Source organism: Ovis aries, chromosome 8 (genome assembly GCF_016772045.2).
Source record: "Ovis aries strain OAR_USU_Benz2616 breed Rambouillet chromosome 8, ARS-UI_Ramb_v3.0, whole genome shotgun sequence".
Lineage (NCBI taxonomy): Eukaryota > Metazoa > Chordata > Mammalia > Artiodactyla > Bovidae > Ovis > Ovis aries.
In genome coordinates, this window is record NC_056061.1 from 4,146,310 (window position 1) to 4,168,008 (window position 21,699).

The 21,699-nt window shown below is 37.7% G+C and overlaps 1 pseudogene; it reads right to left on the reverse strand.

The window, feature by feature from the left end:
- Window positions 1-15,100: 15,100 nt before the first annotated feature.
- Window positions 15,101-20,837, reverse strand: LOC114116227 (NEDD4-binding protein 2-like 1; annotated as a pseudogene).
- Window positions 20,838-21,699: the final 862 nt, after the last annotated feature.

The following is a 21,699-nucleotide window of genomic DNA, read 5'->3' on the forward strand; positions in this document are numbered from 1 at the left end:
GATGTTGGTGGGTTTGGAGTAACTTTGGGCAGCCTGTATATTGAAGCTCAGGGCTGTGTTCCTGGGGAATTTGCGTGGTATGTCTTGCTCTGGAACTTGTTGGCCCTTGGGTGGTGCTTGGTTTCAGTGTAGGTAGGGAGGCATTTGATGAGCTCCTGTTGATTAATGTTCCCTGGAGTCAGGAGTTCTCTAGTGTTCTCAGGATTTGGACTTAAGCCTTCTGCTTCTGGTTTTCAGTCTTATTTTTACAGTAGTCTCAAGACTTTTCCTTCTATACAGCACCATTGATAAAACATGTATGTTAAAGATGAAAAGTTTCTCCACATTGAGGGACACCCAGAGAGGTTCACAGAGTTACATGGAGAAGAGAAGAGGAAGGAGGGAGTTAGAGGTGACCCGAATGAGATGAGGTGGAATCAAAAGAGGAGAGAGCAAGCTAGCCAGTAATCACTTCCTTATGTGCACTCCACAGTCTGGACTGCTCAGAGATGTTCGTGGAATTATACAGAGAAGAGAAGAGGGAGGAAGGAGGCAGAAGTGGCCAGGAGGATAAATGGGGGGAATCAAAAGGAGAGAGACAGTTCCAGCCAGTAATCAGTTCCCTAAGTGTTCTCCACCATGTGGAACACACAGAGATTCACAGAGTTGGGTAGAGAAGAGAAGGGAAAGAGAGGAGACAGATGACCTGGTGGAGAAAAAGGAGAGTGCAAAGAGGGAGAGAGCAGTCAAGCCAGTAATCTTGCTCCTAAGTAAAAATGGGTACTGAAGATTGGGTTCTTAAAGGTACAAAATTGATAACAAATACCAAAAAGCAAAGATTAAAAATCTAGAGTAGGGGTTGGATTTTCAAAAAAAAAAAAAATATATATATATATATATATATATATATGAAGTTTGCTTTAAAAAATAGGGTCTTTTATTTTGCAAAGTAATAGTAGGTTATAAAAATGAAAATTAAAGTAGTAATAGAGGACTTAAAATTAAAAATAAAAGAAAAGAGAAAGAAAAGAATGATCATAAAAATATTAAAAATATATCTTGGACTTTCTCTGGTGTTGTTGTGGGCAGTGTGGGGTCAGTTCATTTTTGGATAGTTCCTTGTTCTGGCTTATATTTCTCAAGATCTATAGGCCCCTTCCTATGTAGTCGGTACTAACTACAGGGTTTTTTTTTTTTTTTTTAGATTTTATTTTATTTTTTTTAATTTATTTTTTTTTATTTTTTAAATTTTAAAATCTTTAATTCTTACATGCATTCCCAAACATGAACCCCCCTCCCACCTCCCTCCCCATAACATCTTTCTGGGTCATCCCCATGCACCAGCCCCAAGCATGCTGCATCCTGCGTCAGACATAGACTGGCGATTCAATTCACATGATAGTATACATGTTAGAATGTCATTCTCCCAAATCATCCCACCCTCTCCCTCTCCCTCTGAGTCCAAAAGTCCGTTATACACATCTGTGTCTCTTTCCCTGTCTTGCATACAGGGTCGTCATTGCCATCTTCCTAAATTCCATATATATGTGTTAGTATACTATATTGGTGTTTTTCTTTCTGGCTTACTTCACTCTGTATAATCGGCTCCAGTTTCACCCATCTCATCAGAACTGATTCAAATGAATTCTTTTTAACGGCTGAGTAATACTCCATTGTGTATATGTACCACAGCTTTCTTATCCATTCATCTGCTGATGGACATCTAGGTTGTTTCCATGTCCTGGCTATTATAAACAGTGCTGCGATGAACATTGGGGTACATGTGTCTCTTTCCATTCTGGTTTCCTCGGTGTGTATGCCCAGAAGTGGGATTGCTGGGTCATAAGCCAGTTCTATTTGCAATTTTTAAGGAATCTCCACACTGTTCTCCATAGTGGCTGTACTAGTTTGCATTCCCACCAACAGTGTAGGAGGGTTCCCTTTCTCCACACCCTCTCCAGCATTTATTGCTTGCAGATTTTTGGATTGCAGCCATTCTGACTGGTGTGAAGTGGTACCTCATTGTGGTTTTGATTTGCATTTCTCTAATAATGAGTGATGTTGAGCATCTTTTCATGTGTTTGTTAGCCATCCGTATGTCTTCTTTGGAGAAATGTCTATTTAGTTCTTTGGCCCATTTTTTGATTGGGTCGTTTATTTTCTGGAGTTGAGCTGCAGAAGTTGCTTGTATATTTTTGAGATTAGTTGTTTGTCAGTTGCTTCATTTGCTATTATTTTCTCCCATTCAGAAGGCTGTCTTTTCACCTTGCTTATATTTTCCTTTGTTGTGCAGAAGCTTTTAATTTTAATTAGATCCCATTTGTTTATTTTTGCTTTTATTTCCAGCATTCTGGGAGGTGGATCATAGAGGATCCTGCTGTGATTTATGTCTGAGAGTGTTTTGCCTATGTTCTCCTCTAGGAGTTTTATAGTTTCTGATCTTACATTTAGATCTTTAATCCATTTTGAGTTTATTTTTGTGTGCGGTGTTAGAAAGTGATCTAGTTTCATTCTTTTACAAGTGGTTGACCAGTTTTCCCAGCACCACTTGTTAAAGAGATTGTCTTTACTCCATTGTATATTCTTGCCTCCTTTGTCAAAGATAAGGTGTCCATATGTGTGTGGATTTATCTCTGGGCTTTCTATTTTGTTCCATTGATCTCTATGTCTGTCTTTGTGCCAGTACCATACTGTCTTGATGACTGTGGCTTTGTAGTAGAGCCTGAAGTCAGGCAAGTTGATTCCTCCAGTTCCATTCTTCTTTCTCAAGATTGCTTTGGCTATTCGAGGTTTTTTGTATTTCCACACAAATCTTGAAATTATTTGTTCTAGTTCTGTGAAAAATGTGCCTGGTAGCTTGATAGGGATTGCATTGAATTTGTAAATTGCTTTGGGTAGTATACTCATTTTCACTATATTGATTCTTCCAATCCATGAACATGGTATATTTCTCCATCTATTAGTGTCCTCTTTGATTTCTTTCATCAGTGTTTTATAGTTTTCTATATATAGGTCTTTAGTTTCTTTAGGTAGATATATTCCTAAGTATTTTATTCTTTTCGTTGCAATGGTGAATGGAATTGTTTCCTTAATTTCTTTTTCTACTTTCTCATTATTTGTGTATAACCTAACTCTACAACTAAAGCAACTAGAAAAGGAAGAGTTGGAGAACCCCAGAGTGAGTAGAAGGAAAGAAATCTTAAAAATTAGGGCAGAAATAAATGCAAAAGAAACAAAAGAGACCATAGCAAAAATCAACAAAGCCAAAAGCTGGTTCTTTGAAAGGATAAATAAAATTGACAAACCATTAGCCAGACTCATCAAGAAGCAAAGAGAGAAAAATCAAATCAATAAAATTAGAAATGAAAATGGAGAGATCACAACAGACAACACAGAAATACAAAGGATCATAAGAGACTACTATCAGCAGTTGTATGCCAATAAAATGGACAACGTGGAAGAAATGGACAAATTCTTAGAAAAGTACAATTTTCCAAAACTGAACCAGGAAGAAATCGAAAATCTTAACAGACCCATCACAAGCACGGAAATTGATACTGTAATCAGAAATCTTCCAGCAAACAAAAGCCCAGGTCCAGATGGCTTCACAGCTGAATTCTACCAAAAATTTCGAGAAGAGCTAACACCTATCCTACTCAAACTCTTCCAGAAAATTGCAGAGGAAGGTAAACTTCCAAACTCATTCTATGAGGCCACCATCACCCTAATACCAAAACCTGACAAAGATGTCACAAAAAAGAAAACTACAGGCCAATATCTCTGATGAACATAGATGCAAAAATCCTCAACAAAATTCTAGCAATCAGAATCCAACAACACATTAAAAAGATCATACACCATGACCAAGTGGGCTTTATCCCAGGGATGCAAGGATTCTTCAATATCTGCAAATCAATCAATGTAATTCACCACATTAACAAATTGAAAAATAAAAACCATATGATTATCTCAATAGATGCAGAGAAGGCCTTTGACAAAATTCAACATCCATTTATGATAAAAACTCTCCAGAAAGCAGGAATAGAAGGAACATATCTCAACATAATAAAAGCTATCTATGACAAACCCACAGCAAACATTATCCTCAATGGTGAAAAATTGAAAGCATTTCCCCTAAAGTCAGGAACAAGACAAGGGTGTCCACTTTCACCGCTACTATTCAACATAGTTCTGGAAGTTTTGGCCACAGAAATCAGAGCAGAAAAAGAAATAAAAGGAATCCAAATTGGAAAAGAAGAAGTAAAACTCTCACTGTTTGCAGATGACATGATCCTCTACATGGAAAACCCTAAAGACTCCACCAGAAAATTACTAGAGCTCATCAATGAATATAGTAAAGTTGCAGGATATAAAATCAACACACAGAAATCCCTTGCATTCCTAACTACAGGGTTTTAATCTACTGCACCTGTCACTTCCAAGGCGGTTCCCTCTGTTTTAGCTTCTTCTGTTTGCTTGTCTCTTCAGTGTCTGATTTCTGCCCTAACACGGGGGGGTGGTGGTGGACACTTATTTTAGGCTCACTTGTTCAGTCATGCTGTGGGGAGGGAGGGACACTCCCAAATAACACTGGCGTGTGCTCTCAGTGTCTCAACCACACTGGGCCTGTCACCACTCACGGCGTATGTGCCCTCCCTGCCCACACTGCTCAGGCTCTAGGTGTTCCCCAGGGAACCGTCCGAGGCTGGCCCTGGGCTGCTTGCATCTCCCAGGTCTAAGCTGCACAGGTTCAGGCAGTCGGGTAATCCTCAGAGGCACAGACTCAGTTGGGCCTGCGTTTTGTGCCCTTCCCAAGTTCGAGCAGCTCAGGTGACGAGGTGAGCGCGGTTAATGCTACTTATCGCCTCCCCTGTCCCTGCCGCTCGGTTTTCTGGGTGTATAACCGGCACACCTTCTCAGGCAGATGTCGACTGTCCAGAACCCCAAGAAGTTTTAGTTAGCAAAGAAGCCTGCTTGCAGTTTGGTAGATAATGTCTCTCTGGGGCTGTGATTGCCCCCTTCTGGCTCTGTCTGCCTGTCACTGGAGGGGGATGGTCTGCAGCAGGCTATCTCTGTTCAGTCCTTTTGTTCTGTGCATGGGCCTTGGTGGTGTCTTAGGTTAAGGCTGGCTTTTTTCATGGTAGTTATCCCACAATCTGGTTTGCTAGCCCAAGTTAGATCACTCATATTGCCCTCAGGGCATTCAGGCCCAGTCCTTACTGTAAGCAATGCAGCCTGTGCCTCCCTGCCCAGCCCCCACTTACTAGTGGAGGGTGCAGGCATCTGTGCTGCTTCTCCACTGGGGAGTTACTGTTGGGCTCGTAATCTGTGGGGTTTCAGTATTTATTTTTCCTCCCTGTTATTTTGTCCTCTGTACTTCCAAGGCTCGCCACAGACTCGGCAGTGAGAGTGTTTGCTGGTGTTTGGAAACTTCTCTCTTTTAAGACTCCCTTCCTGGACAGAGCTCCATCCCTACCTCTTTCGTCTCTTTTGTCTTTTATATTTTTTCCTACCTCCTTCTGACGACAATGGGCTGCTTTTCTGGGTGCCTGATGTCCTCTACTGGCATTCAGACGTTGTTTTGTGGAATTTACTCAGCGTTTAAATGTTCTTTTGATGAATTTGTGGGGAAGAAAGTGGTCTCCCCATCCTATTCCTCCTCCATCTTAGCCGTAATTCTGATTCTGTCTTTTAGCAGAGTGAGATATTCTGCTTATGTTCACAGCTTACTGAAAGTTAATTTTTTGATTATATGTAAACAAATCTGATTATATGTAAACAAAAGCTGAAAGCTTTTGTATTAAAACTTCTTAAGATTTGGGAATAAACTCAATATTAGCCGGATGTTGTCTGTTATCTCTTGAAGCACACTGCTAGGCATTATCCCCAAAATAAACTAGTCTAATAATGAACTGGCATCATAAGGAGCCAGAACCTTTACTTAGTCTCTGTGAAGAGCCAGAAAGAGATTATGTTCATATCTCTTACTCACCAGATTTTAATTCTGTTGAACACATGATGTCTGTAATAGAATAGTATTATTGTGCTGGTGAGGTACAAAAGCAAAGGCAGTGCCAGTTAACTGAGACAACCGGCTATTTCTGCCTAATAGGTCAATTATGAGTACTCTACTCTTGGAAAGCTAATTTTCAGCTAACTCAGATGTCAGCGAGGCTTTTGCCTAAAGATTTTTACTTTTTAGATAAACAGTAGGTAAAACAGTGAAGTGATTTTTTTCACCCTTCTCCTATGTTCCTTGAAGATTCATTTAATCCTTGCCTATATGTTCAGTTCCTCACCACAGTCTAACAATCCCAGAAGGGAGAATTAGAAGAAATTCTACATGGACAGTTCATCATTAGTAAGCCTCATTGTGAATCCCTTATATATTTGTTACCTTTTAATCCTTTCAGTGGGTGAAGGACTACCCTAAAATAAAAACCTATCTGGGTCTCCTATGCTTCCATTCACTAATATGATCTCCTATGCTTTTATTCATTCATGCATGCATTCATCCACTGGACAGGGAGTTATCAAGCAACTGTGTTCATCCAGGACTGTCCCTTGCTGCTAATGACAAAGCAGGGAATAAGGCAAGAGCATTATCCTCATTACATTTGCATTGAAATAGGAGGGGCAAATGCAAGTGGACAGAAACATTGAACAATAAAATCAAGTAAATGATCAAGATTGAGAAACAACATTAAAAAATAAGCAAAGTAACTAAAAAAAGATTGAGGAAGACCTATTTCAAAAGGTGACATTTGAGCTCATATCTGAATGGCAAAAAGTATTGGCCATAATATCCTTATAAAAGATGGTTCCTACTAAAAGCAACACTGAGCTAGAGACATAAAGGGAGAGATGAACTTGATAGACTTCAGAACAGAAATAAGGCAAAGTTGTATTAACATGATTTGATTTCCTCCCTGCTAGAGGCTGCCTATTGCCTTCTGGTAGACACCTCAGAAGCTATAATTTATTTTAAGTTCAGATTGACCCCTAGGTTTCCAGATGGGAGTACTATCCACAGCCCTCCTTTTCCTCATGATGCCTTCTGCCACTATCAGCATACTCCTTACAATGCTAATTCTGATCAATTGATATATCTAGCTCCATCACTGTGAAATCCTTGATCTTTAATGGAAAATTCTGTATTATTCTCGCTATGCTTTAGAACTCAGTTGTATTTGAAACACATTATATACTAAAGAAAATCTTACATATTATTTTGTATTATAATCTATTGATATCAATGGCAAATAATACCAGAAAAACACAGAGGAAGAGTGGGTAGCACCAGAAAATGTAACTTAGACAAATGAGATTATAAATTTTCTGCAAAAAACTTTTATATTACAAACTCTGTACCCATCTGTTAAGTACATCTGGATTGCAGTAACTATGAGACATTGACCAAGGGTAACTGAAAATACTACATCTGGGAAAGCACTCATGTAAACACAATGAACATTTTGTAAGGTATAGCTAACTTTATAAAGTACTTCTTGGTCCAGAACAGTCTTGGAACTCTTTGCAGAAATATTATTACAATATCTAGGACAGAAAGTTAAAAGATAATAAAATATATTAAAAAATGTCTGTTTAAAGATGTTATTTACAAAAATACAGCAGTTATCTGAAAAAGGGACAGCTCCTTTTACTGAGGAAGGTGAAGTGGGATCTGCCTCTGATGGATTTATCTATTGGCTAATTGACTTCAGCTAAAATTTCTCAAAATGGTTAATTTATTTTGTTTATATCACAGGCTGACTTTTACCATTTACTTGAATAAATGGTTTCCTTTAGCAAAACATCATTTGTTAAAACTGTATCCTCTCCAAATGGTTTTCACAGTTGTCACAGCACCATCCTCCCATATCCTCTGATATTTTCTCCAATACTGCCAATTGTTGCCAATATTTTGAAACTATGCTCATTCTGAAATCAAATAATGATGAATATTTCCCTTCAACTAAAACACACAAAACAAAGTGTACAAATGAAATAAATTGGCTTTAAAAAATATGTCTATTTAAGTACTCTAGGCTGAGGGAAAGAAATGCAGATCATGTCAGAAAACTAGATGTTATAGCCAAATCAATCATGGATAACATTATATAAGCTTGAGAATACACTATCAAGTATGTTTACTTCAATCCACAATAAAGTACAATATATTTTACATGTTTCAGATCTATTTTGCAGCATAATTGGGGGCATTAACAAAGGATTAAAATTACTATTGTATTTAGTAAGGTACATATAATAACAGCTAATGAAGATGGACTGCTTACAATAAGCTATGTACTTTGATAAGAGTTTTGCATGTGTTATTTCATAAGCAAACATAATAGACAAGGTACTTTTGTTATCTCTAAAATTCACAAACAAGGATGCTGCAGTTTAAAGTCTGTTATTAACTTGCCCAAGGTCATGGAGCTAGTAAGAAGCTGAGCCAAAATTTCAGTCCAGTGTGATTGATGAAAGAGCATGCCCTTAACTGTTCGTGATTATAGTAAATTTCCCCTGGCTTCATACCCTTTTATCTAATTTCCCATATAACACATTGCCCATATTTGCAGGAGAGTTTGTATGATTTGAGGGTATAGAAAGTAGCCAAAAAACAGAATGCATTTCTGGGTGTAGCTAACTAATCTCTTCAGAAATCAAAAATGCAGCACCCTCTTGCTACCTACGATTCCTGGCCTTGACAATAGGAACAGATGGCATGCCTGAGACTACACAGTAGCACATAAACATTCTGGCAGAGAATAAATGAGAACATATGAGTGAAAGCAGCATCACCGCCACTTGAGGACCAAGTCTATTCTTTTTTCATTTTTCTAACAATTTATTAGCTACATGAAGACATTATGAATGATACTTTCTGAAGATTTGGCAGATTTTGGCCATAAACACTTTCATAAAGGAATGTGTATTTAGACTGAGATTTGATGAGAACTTGTTTGATGGACCAAGCACTTGTTATGTGACTTGGCTTTTTATACAGTTTATGAAGTGTACAAAGCACTGAGATAGATTAAGGAGAAAGAATGTAAACTCTTCCTCTCTGGAAATACAGAAAATATATCAATATGTTTCTTTGCTAAGGATCAGACATATTCATCCTTTACATGAATATCCACTGGATTACATATATGTATATATACATATATGCCAACACTAAAATACAAAGGGGCTTCCCTGGTGGCTGCAATGCAGGGGACACAGGAGACATGGGTTCAATCCCTGGGTCAAGAAGATCCCCTGGAGGAGGAAATGGCAACCCAGTCTTGTATTTTTGCCAGAAAAACCCAAAAACAGAAATCGAAAGGATCTCTTTAAAAATGCCTAGTTCAAAAAAAAAAAAAATAATAAAAAAAAAATAAAAATGCCTAGTTCAGGATCTTGGTCTCTTCTACATTCCACAGCAACCAGTCAATATAAAAGCGGTACTCATTGCCAACTGAAAGTGAAAGTCACTCAGTTGTGTCTGACTCTTTGCAATTCCATAGACTGTATAATCCATGAAAATCTCTAGGCCAGAATACTGGAGTGGGTAGCCTTTCCCTTCTCCAGGGGATCTTCCCAACCCAGGGATCGAACTCAGGTCTCCCACATTGCAAACGGGATTGTTTACCAGTTGAGCCACAAGTGTGTCAGATTGCATTAATTCTTCTAGTTCCAGTAATGCGTTCAATGTGTTGGAGAAAGCTATATAAAAGTAAGTAATTTCTATACTGAAAGAACAAATAATAATACTTTATTTTTTCATATTTTATCCACCTTTTCTTTCTGCTCAGAACAAATTGTGTTATCCAGTTTATCAGAATCTACTTAATTGTACCTTAGCGTTATTTAACAGTTTCTCAAGGCTCTTACATCTTTTTTGTAAAAAGAGGATCAAAACAAACGAGTCAAATTTCAATGAAGATTCTAAAATTTGCACTTCTTTTCCAAGAAGACTTAAAAAATGAACAAGGAGAGGGCAATGCTTAAGTACCTTGGAAGATCTACAGAACACCCACCCGCCTCTACAGTAATTAACTGACACTGTGGAATAATAGAGAGAATATGAATGAGACATATTAACTTCCTTTTCAGTTCTCTAGCATAAAACTTTCTATTACATGTAACTATATTTCAACTCATTGTTGCATATTTAAGATTTCATTTTATTACTTTAGGTTTCTGAAATGTGCAAGACTATTATGCATATATTATTATAAAAATGTGTTGTGATATGATATGTTTTTTCATTTGAAAATTACTAATATAAATTAAAGAAAATTGAAGCTAACATCCCAAACCAAAGCTCCTTGGACTTAATTATTTGGTTACTTGTTAATTTGAGGATCAAAACTCAAATCCAAAATACTGTCTTAACTTCACTAGTATATTTACCTTCAGGCAATGGCACCCCACTCCAGTACTCTTGCCTGGAAAATCCCATGGATGGAGGAGCCTGGTGGGCTGCAGTCCATGGGATCGCAGAGTCGGACATGACTGAGCAACTTCACTTTCACTTTTCACTTTCATGCATTGGAGAAGCAAATGGCAACCCACTCCAGTGTTCTTGCCTGGAGAATCCCAGGGACGGCGGAGCCTGGTGGGCTGCCGTCTATGGGGTCGCACAGAGTCGGACACGACTGAAGCGACTTAGCAGCAGTAGCAGCAGTTTTACAAGGAAACATCTAATCATCTCAATAACATGAATTTAACTTAAAGCCAAGTAATCAAGACATGAAAATATCTTTCTAGAATTATATAACCATACATTTTAGTAAGAGTGAAGATAACAGGACATGATAAATATTTTCAAGAATACCTACTAAAATCAGTGCTAATATTAATTAATCAAAAGTATCGCTAGTTTTACATGACTAAGAAAACTATCTTAAGAATTTCATACATGTGTCACATGTTCTTAAACAATATTCCTGTTTGGAATGGCTTCCCAGCAGGCAACAGTGGTAAAGAATCCACCTGCTAATGCAGGAGACACCAGGGATGTGGGTTCAATCCCTGGCTGAGGAAAATCCTGGTGAAGGAACTGGCAACTCACTCCAGTATTTTCGCCTGGAAAATTCCATGGACAGAGGAGTCTAATGGGCTACAGCCCATGGGATTGCAATGAGTCAGACATGCACACAAATACTTAAAAAGTAGCACTTTGAAATATGCTTGTAATCATGACTAGGTCATATCCCCAAATCACTCCCTAAATTTAGTGTAATTCTGATCAAATTCTCATTACATTAGACTTGTCTCTGTGCAGTACGTGTGATGGTTTTTGATAAATGTATTACTGTTATTTAGTCCCCAAGTCCTATCTCTGAGAGGAAAAAAGGGCTTCCCCACGTGGCACAAGTGGTAAAGAATTAGCCTGCAATGCAGGAGATGGCAGAGATGTGAGTTCCATCCCTGGGTCAGGAAGATCCCCTGGAGAAGGAAATAGCAACTGCTCCAGTATTCTTGCCTGGGAAATCTCTTGGACAGAGGAGCCTGGCGGGCTACAGTCCACGGGCTTGCAAAGAGTCAAACACGATTGAGCAAGCACACACCTACTATTATAGTACTATATCATACCGAATAGTTTTACAGTCCTAAAAATCTCTTGTGTGACACCTACCCTGCCCCGACAAATTCCTGGCAACCACTGATGTTTTCACTGTCTCCACAGGCTTGCCTTTACCACAATGTCATATAGTTGGAATCATACAGTATATAACTTTCTCACAGTAGATCCTTTTATTAGCAATATATATTTGAGATTCCTCGATGTCTTCTTCTTAAATTAATAGCTTATTTATTTGTATCACTGAATAATAGTTCACTATCTGGGTTCTTATTCATTCACTTACTGAAGGATATCTTTTTCTCTTTTATGCTTTGGCAATTATGAATAGAGATGCTCTATCTATTCGTACACAGGTTTGTAGGTAGACAAGTTTTCAACTCATTTAGGTAAATACCAGGGAGTGACTGCAGGATCCTATGGTAAAAATATGATCACTTTAGTAAGAAAGCACCAAACTACCAGCTTGTATTCCCAGCAACAGTGAGCTAAATTCCTGTTGCTCAACATCCTCATGAGCATTTAGTGTTATTAGTGTTTTAGGTTTTAGCCTTTTTAATAAGAGTATAGTAGCATCTCATTGCTGTTTTAATTTATGATTCTCTTATAACATATGATGTTAAGCATCTTCTCATGTGCTCAGTTTCCCCTTATGTATCTTCTTTCATGAGATTTTTTTCAGATCTCCCCACTCTTTAGCTGTCACTTTCAATAGTTTTTTTTTCATTTTTTCTTTCAGTAGTTTGATATCCTTGGGTGTTGTTGCTTATATGCATTCAACTTAAGGTTAACTAAGTTTCCTGAATTTATAGATGTACTTTTCATCAAATTTAGGAATTTGGAAGGCATTATTATTTCAAACTGAAAGAGGTCATGGCAACCCACTCCAGTATTCCTGCCTGGAGAACCCCTCCATAGGGTCACAAAGAGTCAGACATGACTGAATGACTTAGCACAGCACATTATTTCAAATAATTTTCTCATTCCTTTCTCACTTAATTCAGAGACTCTAGTAATATACATTTCCATTTCTGAAACTGGCCTATAGGGTTCTGAATATTTTTAAATTTGTCTCTGCCTTGGCAATGTTTTCATATGTCCTGAAATTTATTGATATTTTGCTCATCACCAATCTGCTATTAGGTCCATCCAGATATTTATTTCAGATATGACATTTTCTGTTCTAGAATTCCCATTTGTTCCCCCATTTAAAGTTTCTACTGATGATCTGAGATTTTCTCTCTCTCTCATTTATTAGGGGCAAATTTTCCTTCATACCCATGATCTTAGATGCAATAGCTGCTTTAATAATCCTTGTCAGCTAATACTGCTGTATCATCCCAGATTTCATTGTCTTTTCTCCAGAACATAAATAACAATTTCCTACTTCTTTTTATTTGGCAGAGTATATAGTAGATTTTATCCACAATCTTGTGAGGTATGCATTATATTAATAGACACTCCAGACTTTGTTACATTTCTCCAAAGAAAAACTTTGTTCAGGGAGCTATCTTGTCTTAACTCAGATTCAAACTGGAAATAGTCTTGTCTGTAGTGAGCGGTTATTGAAATTTTACCTCAGATCTTTTAGTTTAACTGGGCTGCTTGAAATATTTCTAGTATCTGTGAGGTTCATGGGTCATACAGATATCTGTGTAGAGACTACACAAATAATTTTGGTCTTCTCTTTTTGTCTCCCTCCCTTCCATTATTTCTACCCTCATTTTTCAGTAGCAGTAATTGTCTGAAAGTCTATCCTCTGAACAATAAAGGTGTTTTTTGTTTTATTTTTAATGCCTTTTAGACCTGTCTTGGTCTAAAAGTCATAAGCTCGCATGGTACAGTTTCCTTCTTCCCATGTGGAACCCAACAAGTATCTGCTTGCTTTTGGCCACTTACCAGTGTCCCAAAATTGTTACTTTTTATATTGTGTCCAGAGTTCAAAGTTGTTATCTGTAGGAGACTAGGAGACTTGGTCCAATAGGAGTTATTTTGCCATTATAGGAAATTGAAAACTTTGAAGCAAGATTTTTAGTACCAGAAAAGCACCAAAAAACAAAGGAAGAATTATTTCCAAGAATGTTAATGTGATTAAAAGTTATAAACAGCCCCAAACTATATCCACTGCAGCTACTATTCTCATAACTGACTAGAAGCACCCCCAATCCAATCCACCCAGAATTGTAGTAGGGACTCAACAACTCAATTGCTTCCAGGAATATCTCTAAGGACTCCAGACCTCTTATTTTATTTTTAAAAGCAATATCATATTATAATGTTTAATAACCATAAAAGCACCATTATATAAAACACAATACTTCACAAAATAGTCAGAAGAAACTGTTGGCAAAAAAAAATTAAGCAAACATCCTACGTGATTTTATCTGTCATGGTCTCACACCAAATTAATCTGATTCCAATCTGTTAAGATTTAATTTAGATTCATACATTTGACACTAGTATGAGAGTTGTAGTAGGATTTGGTCTTCAATCCACATAAAACAACAAGACTCCTCCTCTTAAGAGGAGCATTATTCTTCCAAATCTCCATATAAGCTATATCCTGGGATGCTCCATCCTTTGTATTCCCTAAACTTTGGGACAGCCAATTGATCATATGCATGTTTACAGGCATACTTTAAAAACTGCTTAATTATTCCACTTAAATATTGGTATTTTCTAAAGGCAGACTTGTTTTATTTACAGTCAAAAGTTTTTCAGGTTTCACTCTGTTCAATAAACTGGTAAACAATCTGCGTAATAATGCAGGAGACTAAGGTTTGACCCCTGGGTCAGGAAGATAACCTGGAGAAGGAAATAACAACCAGCTCCAGTATTCTTGCCTGGAAAATGCCTTTATGTAATGAAACTGATTTTCCTCAGCAATTGGTATAGCTATTAAGAAGGCTTTTAACAGACATTTCTAACAATGATATTTTGCTAAAATAAAAGATTAATTTCCCAAAATGTCTCCTTTGAAGGACAATATTCCTTAGTGTGTACATATTCAGTTTAAAGGAAAAAACAATATCATCATTACAGCCGCACAGCTCAGATTTTTGGATACATGGATGATCAAAGTAGCAATCACACTAAACTTTTTCCCACCTCCTGCTTCTCCCTGACCTTTCTAATCTTCCTGATGCAGATGAATTTCCTGAAATATATATATATATATATATATATATATAGATTGCTTCAGAAAATGTGGTACTGAAGCTTTATACTATAAACATTTCAGTTCCTTAATGAACCTTTGTGACTGTTCATGTTCTTGGATGTGTTCTTAAGTTTCAGCTTCAAATTAATTCTTTACCCAGAGAAAGGGACTGTGTTTAATCAAATCAGCAGAATTCCCAGCATCAGATCCCTTTAACAAACACTTGTTGAAGAGAAATTCAATGACCTCTACTCAAAAACTTTCAAGTTTGACTATTTACACTAGAATCAGAGCTCTGACTACAACTGAACGAAGAATAAATACCAGAAATTGAAGTAAAACTGATTTTGGAATATTATGGACGCTTGTAAGAGAGACCGTTAATAGCTATGGTGACAAGCACCCCTTCTTTTAAGGAGCTCTCATTAGTGAAGCCACAATGCGGCCCTCGTTTTGGAAAGTCCATCTTCAGAAGGACAGGCAAACCACATGTGTGTCTTGGTTTCTGTTAGCTCTGCTTGGTTTTGGGCATGCAGCACACTATAAAATCATATTGCTACTGTTCTTTCATTTATAGTATTTTCTCTCTTGGGACTCGATGAATGTGTCTGGCCTAATAACTAACAACATCCATTTCCAGCCTGAAAATTATTTTGTTGGATCTGAAATGCATTGACTGCCTAGAGATTCATTTGGCATCATCAATAATAATGTGGGATATGCTATTCCTCATTGTTTTTCTTGTTCTGGTTCCATTCATGAGCTTCCTCCAGGAAGTCAAGATTGAACTCAAAGACATTATCTTCCCTGAAAAAAGAAAATCTGTGCCAAAAATCAGAGCCCTGGAAAAGTCCTGCTGCAATTGTCTAGCCAGTGCAGTTTTCCCAGAACCATGAGGAGGAGGTAAAGATGTTTCTGAAAGTTGTGGTGTCCTGAGGTGCCCTACAGGTGGAGGTTGGGGGGAGAGGGGAGTGTTTGTGGCCTCTCGTCCATAGAGTGGGGACTGGTTGCAAGAGTGTTGTGTTCCTTTTCCTTGAGACCCAGACCTCTTATTTTAGCACACACTTGTTCATTTTCAGAAGAAAAAAAGACCAAGTCCACGTTATAAAATGCTATTTTATAAAATGCTAAATGGAAGAAAAATATACACCTGAACTGTTTGGAAGAGAAGCAGTAAAATGCTGGACAAAGCAGGCATTTAAAAAAAAAAAAAAAGATCAGGGAATGCAGAAACAAATTGGGGATGTTGTGTAATTGGCAGTTATTATTTTAAAAAATGAAGACAGGAAATGGAGATTTAAAAGCTTTGGGGATTGTAAAAAGAAAAATATACATTTAAAAATGAACAATGCATTTTGAATGATGAGAGTACAGTAATTTACTTCATTTTAATATAAGGGGAAACACTAGAACAAAAAATAAGTTTCCTTTATAGGGACAAAATACACATGACACATTCACCATGGCTTTGTGCTCAGGTCAGACTCAATTTAACATCCAACTATTATATAAAAGTAGAGTAGCTATTTAACGGAGAAAGGGGAAATGACATCCATCTGTCTCTTGCTTGTGGTTTTTAACTAATATCTGTTATCCTCAAAAGGCCAAGATGAAATGGTCTTGGCTAGAGGTTTTCAAAATATGGGCAGCAAAGAATTCTTCCTTCAGGTTAAATCTTATTCTAAAGATCCAAATTTAAAATGGCTAAAATTATTGATCTGTCAGTTAAAGATGGTGTACAAGCCACTGGCCATAGCCCTAGATCCCTCTCTCCACATATTCAACAACTGCTGAGTGTCCCCCAACACCCAGTATCAATTAAGCCTCAGTGTGACTCTGCACAGTCATTCATAAAGGGTAATTGAAATGTGGGTAGAACATGGAAGGAGAGATTGCTGCCTCAAGGCTTCACAAAGATATATACTGATGGTACCCCCCACCTTCTGTTTTTAAAGGTGTTTATAGAAAAGTTATGACCAACCTAGATAGCATATTGAAAAGCAGAAGCATTACTTTACCAACTAAGTTCCGTCTAGTCAAGGTTATGGTTTTTCCAGTGGTCATGTATGGAGTGAGAGTTGGACTGTGAAGAAGGTTGAACGCCGAAGAATTGATGCTTTGGAACTGTGGTGTTGGAGAAGACTCTTGAGAGTCCCTTGGACTGCAAGGAGATCCAACCAGTCCATTCTGAAAGATATCAGCCCTGGGATTTCTTTGGAAGGAATGATGCTAAAGCTGAAACTCCAGTACTTTGGCCACCTCACGTGAAGATTTGACTCACTGGAAAAGACTCTGATGCTGGGAGGAATTGGAGGCAGGAGGAGAAGGGGACGACAGAGGATGAGATGGCTGGATGGCATCACTGACTCGATGGATGTGACTTTGGATAAACTCCGGGAGTTGGTCATGAACAGGGAAGCCTGGCATGCTGCGATTCATGGGGTAGCAAAGAGTTTGACACGATTGAGTGACTGAACTGAACTGAACTGAATAGATGGGGAAACAGTGGAAACAGTGTCAGACTTTATTTTGGGGGGCTCCAAAATCACTGCAGGTGGTGACTGCAGCCATGAAATTAAAAACCGCTCACTCCTTGGAAGAAAAATTATGACCAACCTAGATAGCATATTCAAAAGCAGAGACATTACTTTGCCAACTAAGTTCCATCTAGTCAAGGCTATGGTTTTTCCAGTGGTCATGTATGGATGTGAGAGTTGGACTGTGAAGAAAGCTGAGTGCCGAAGAATTGATGCTTTGGAACTGTGGTGTTGGAGAAGATTCTTGAGAGTCCCTTGGACTGCAAGGAGATCCAACCAGTCCATTCTGAAGGAGATCAACCCTGGGATTTCTTTGGAGGGAATGATGCTAAAACTGAAACTCCAGTACTTTGGCCGCCTCATGCAAAGAGTTGACTCATTGGAAAAGACTCTGATGCTGGGAGGGATTGGGGGCAGGAGGAGAAGAGGGCAACAGAGGATGAGATGGCTGGATGGCATCACTGACTCGATGGACGTGAGTCTGAGTGAATTCAGGGAGTTGGTGATGGACAGGGAGGCCTGGCGTGCTGCGATTCAAGGGGTCACAAAGAGTCGGACATGACTGAGTGACTAAACTAACTAACTAATGCAAAATATATCTTTATGAATCCATGATCTCATAATTTGTCTATTTAAATCATATAATTAATACTTACTTTACTATGTATGAAACTCTAGCCACATACTCTTTACACAAGATTTATGAACCTACATGATAAGCATTTCTATTTCTGATTGAAGATTCATAAATGAAAGCTCAGAAAAGTTAAATCTTTTGCCTGAGTCAAAAAAATAAAATAAACAAACAAAGCCAGTGGCAGATCCCCTATGCCAAATTTGGACTCTCTGATATAGCATGTTGCCTTCTAATGAAATTTTTCTAGAATAACATCTTATCATCTTTAAACATAAAAAATAATATTATCTAGCATAAATTAATGAAAGGCAGAATTTTTTCCTCTTTTAAGCATTTGAGCAAAGTGGTAAATAGATACTTGCAGTGTCTAGATTGTTAACATAAAACATACATATTTAATTAGTTGATGTCTTCATGAGTGAGATTTTTCTTTTCCAATTAAGAATCACTGATGGAAATCCTGCTTAGATATTAACCAAGTGACAGAGGCAAAGGATAACATTTTTAGAGATAATTGGTAAATCAATATTAGGAGTAGCTTGTTTGGCTGTTTTGTTGACCTGTCAATCCACTGAACAGAATTTTAAATCTTTTCTGTGTATTATGACTGTCTAAAAGAAATTTTGGATTTTCTTCATTCCATTTTAAAATTACATTTAATTAATTCTGTTATGATAGCACTTAAATGACAGAATTACATTAATATGATTTCCAGTTTATCCTTTGGAATTCAAATATGATTGATTTCTTAGTAATGAGATGAAAAATAATATTAGTATTAGGCAAGTTTATTAAAAGCTTCTTGATCTTATAATAATTTACCCCAGGGTAAGATATTAGTGGAGCATAGAGAACAGAATTGTACACATTAAATCATGGACACGATTGAAGAAAGATCTTGTTCTAATAACAGAATCTTGAGCTACAGATTTTATCCTGATTTTCTCCAAAAGGTCCAAAAGACATTTACAAGAGCACTCATTCACCCAAAATAGAAAAATCCATATGTTTCATGGTCAATTTGGATTATCCCTGTCTCTATACTAATATCTCTAGGAAGATAGAACACTTTAATCCATTGGTCAAAGGGGTAACTTATTGAAATCATCTGCTGAATGAGGACTATATTAAGTGTGTTTATGTGGCCCATTGGCTGTGTGACTAAACAAGTAGTTGTTACTCTGGCCCCTGAATTAAGATGAGAATAAATAAAATCAGCAGCTGAGAGAGTTTCATAACTCTCTGTCCTGTGGTTAACACGGTTGAAAGAGCCAAGTGGGTGATTATGATCCTCACTTCTCCTATTAGGATTCTCCAGCTGAACAGAAGATGATAGATACATGCACACATACAGAAATAGGATTTATTATAGTAATTGACTCACATGTGGAGACTGAGAAGTCCTACAGTATCCTGTTCATAAGCCGGAGAACAAGGAAAGTTGATGGTATACTCAATATAAGCCTGAAGGCCTGAGAACTGGGGGGAACAATAGAATAATTTCTGGAGTCCTAAGTCCCAGAAGGGTTTCCATGGTGGCTCAGTGGTAAGAAATTTGCCTAGGAATGCAGAAACACAAGAGACACAGGTTGGATCCCTGGGTTGGAAAGATCTCCTGGACTAGGAAAAAGCAACTCATTCCAGCATTCCTTCCTGAAAATTCCATGGACCAAGGAGCCTGGTAGGCTATAGTCCATGGAGTCACAAAGAGCTGAACACGACTGAGCACACACAGAGACACACAAATCCCAAGAACCAGCAGTTTTGATGTCTGACAACAGGAAAAGACTGATATCTCCGTTCAAGAAGAGAGAAGAAATTCACCCTTTCTTCAAATTTTATCTATTTCAGTCTTCAGTGGGTTGTCTGATGCATACCCACACTGGTAAGGGTGGATTTTCTTTACTTAGTCTACTCAGTCAGAAGCTAATCTCTTCCAGAAACACCCTCAAAGAAAAAAACACCCTTACATACCCAGGAAAAGTATCTTACCAGGTATCGGGGTATCCCGTTCCCAGTCAAGTTGATTCATAAAATTAACCATCACATATTTCATTTCAAAAAAGTAAAACAAATCACAATATCACATGTCTGGCTGAGTCCTGGAGATTAGTGCCACCAGTGAAGATAATATATATAGAAGTGATAATTCCAAACACATCATGAATTAATGTACCTGTTGTCTTGAGCAGAAGATAGGTAGATCTTAGAGAATGAGTGGACTGTCATAAATTCAACTACTTAGCAATTCCACTTGCTGATGGTATTTTATATTATATGCATTATCATTTTGCATTTTATATATTTAAACATTTTATATTTATAAACATGTATTATTTCTCCATCTCAAAGGTCAGTAAACACCAGTCTTTGTGTTAGTTTAATAGGAGTAATATTATATCTTCATTAATTTGCTTTAGTGGCTCTTTACCTCTCAAATCCTTTTATCTTTTTCTCAAATCTGTATGAGGCTTTGCAACCTTGATTACATAAGTCTGATAGAACCTGGTAAATAGAAAACAGCAGGTCTGCAAGATGACGTGGTAAGTTCCTATTGCCAGAAGGTGGGAGATGATTCTGATTAAAAGTCAGGGTCCTGATACCTCAGTAATGCTCTGGGGAATTTAGAAGCCTGGAAAATTCAGGATATTCATTTTAGTTTGAAGAACGTCATACGCTTTACCACTATGAAAGAGACACCACATATGATACATCCTTTTGTATTTTGCAGAAAAATATAATTGTCTAGGGTGTGCTGCTCTGGTTCATTTATTGAGTAGCTCAAAATTCTACTATTAAGAGAAAAATAGAAAACAGTAGATATTTTAACTGATTTGGGCTGTATGACTATATATACTTTTTTTTTTTTAAACTAGGACCTTATGACTATGAAATTCAGCATTATTCATAGTACCTGTGGCATACCTGGAAGTTATGCGGCATTTGTGATGAGACATGATATGGAGAATTCTATGTTTTGCATAAAGCCAGGTTACAAGTAATTCCCAAGTAATTATTTTCCCTTAGAGAAATAATTATTGGCTTGCTGCTGAGCCCTGTAGAGATTGAATGCCTGATTATAGAGCTAAGTACCACAGTAATTTGAGCTGCCCATTGTGAACTGGGAGTTATCAAATGTTACAAAGCAGAAAAATCAGGCATGTTCCTTGAACTAAATCATAAAATGTTATTGTGGACAGTATCTGAAAGCACAAGCGTGTTACTTTCACGAGCAGTTCACGCTCCCACTGTGTCCACTGCTCCCTCAAACCACAACTGCTGATAGAGGGACACTCTGTCAGTAAGAGCCAAATGATTTCCTGAAGACCTTACATAGCACTCTGGCAACAGGAATTCAAGAGTTGAGGAACTTCAGCTCCACTCACAAGTTGAATTATATGGCATCTAATTCTTTTAGCAAAAGAGAAGATGGCTAGAAAAGACAAAGATGAGGATCTACATGAGAAAGTGGTGAATAATGGTTTGGACAGAAAAGAACTTGGAAAAATTGGTATCAGGAGTGGGTTTCTAGGATGTTTAGGAAAGAAGCATGTGCATGGAACTTTTGGGATGGATTCAGAGTGCAAGGATGTACCCTGTGAATGTTTACCGAAAGGCTCCCAGTGCAATGGGAACTCTGAATACTCTGGATTCAAGGATTCCATGACCTTGATGGCAAGGTCAGAGACAGTGTAACAACAAATATTTCCCCACTCCATGGCCCCACTGGGTCCCCTTTCTGCTGAGTATCCAATTTTCCAGCACCAGTAAAAGAAAGTAAAATTATTACTTCCTAGGGAGCTAG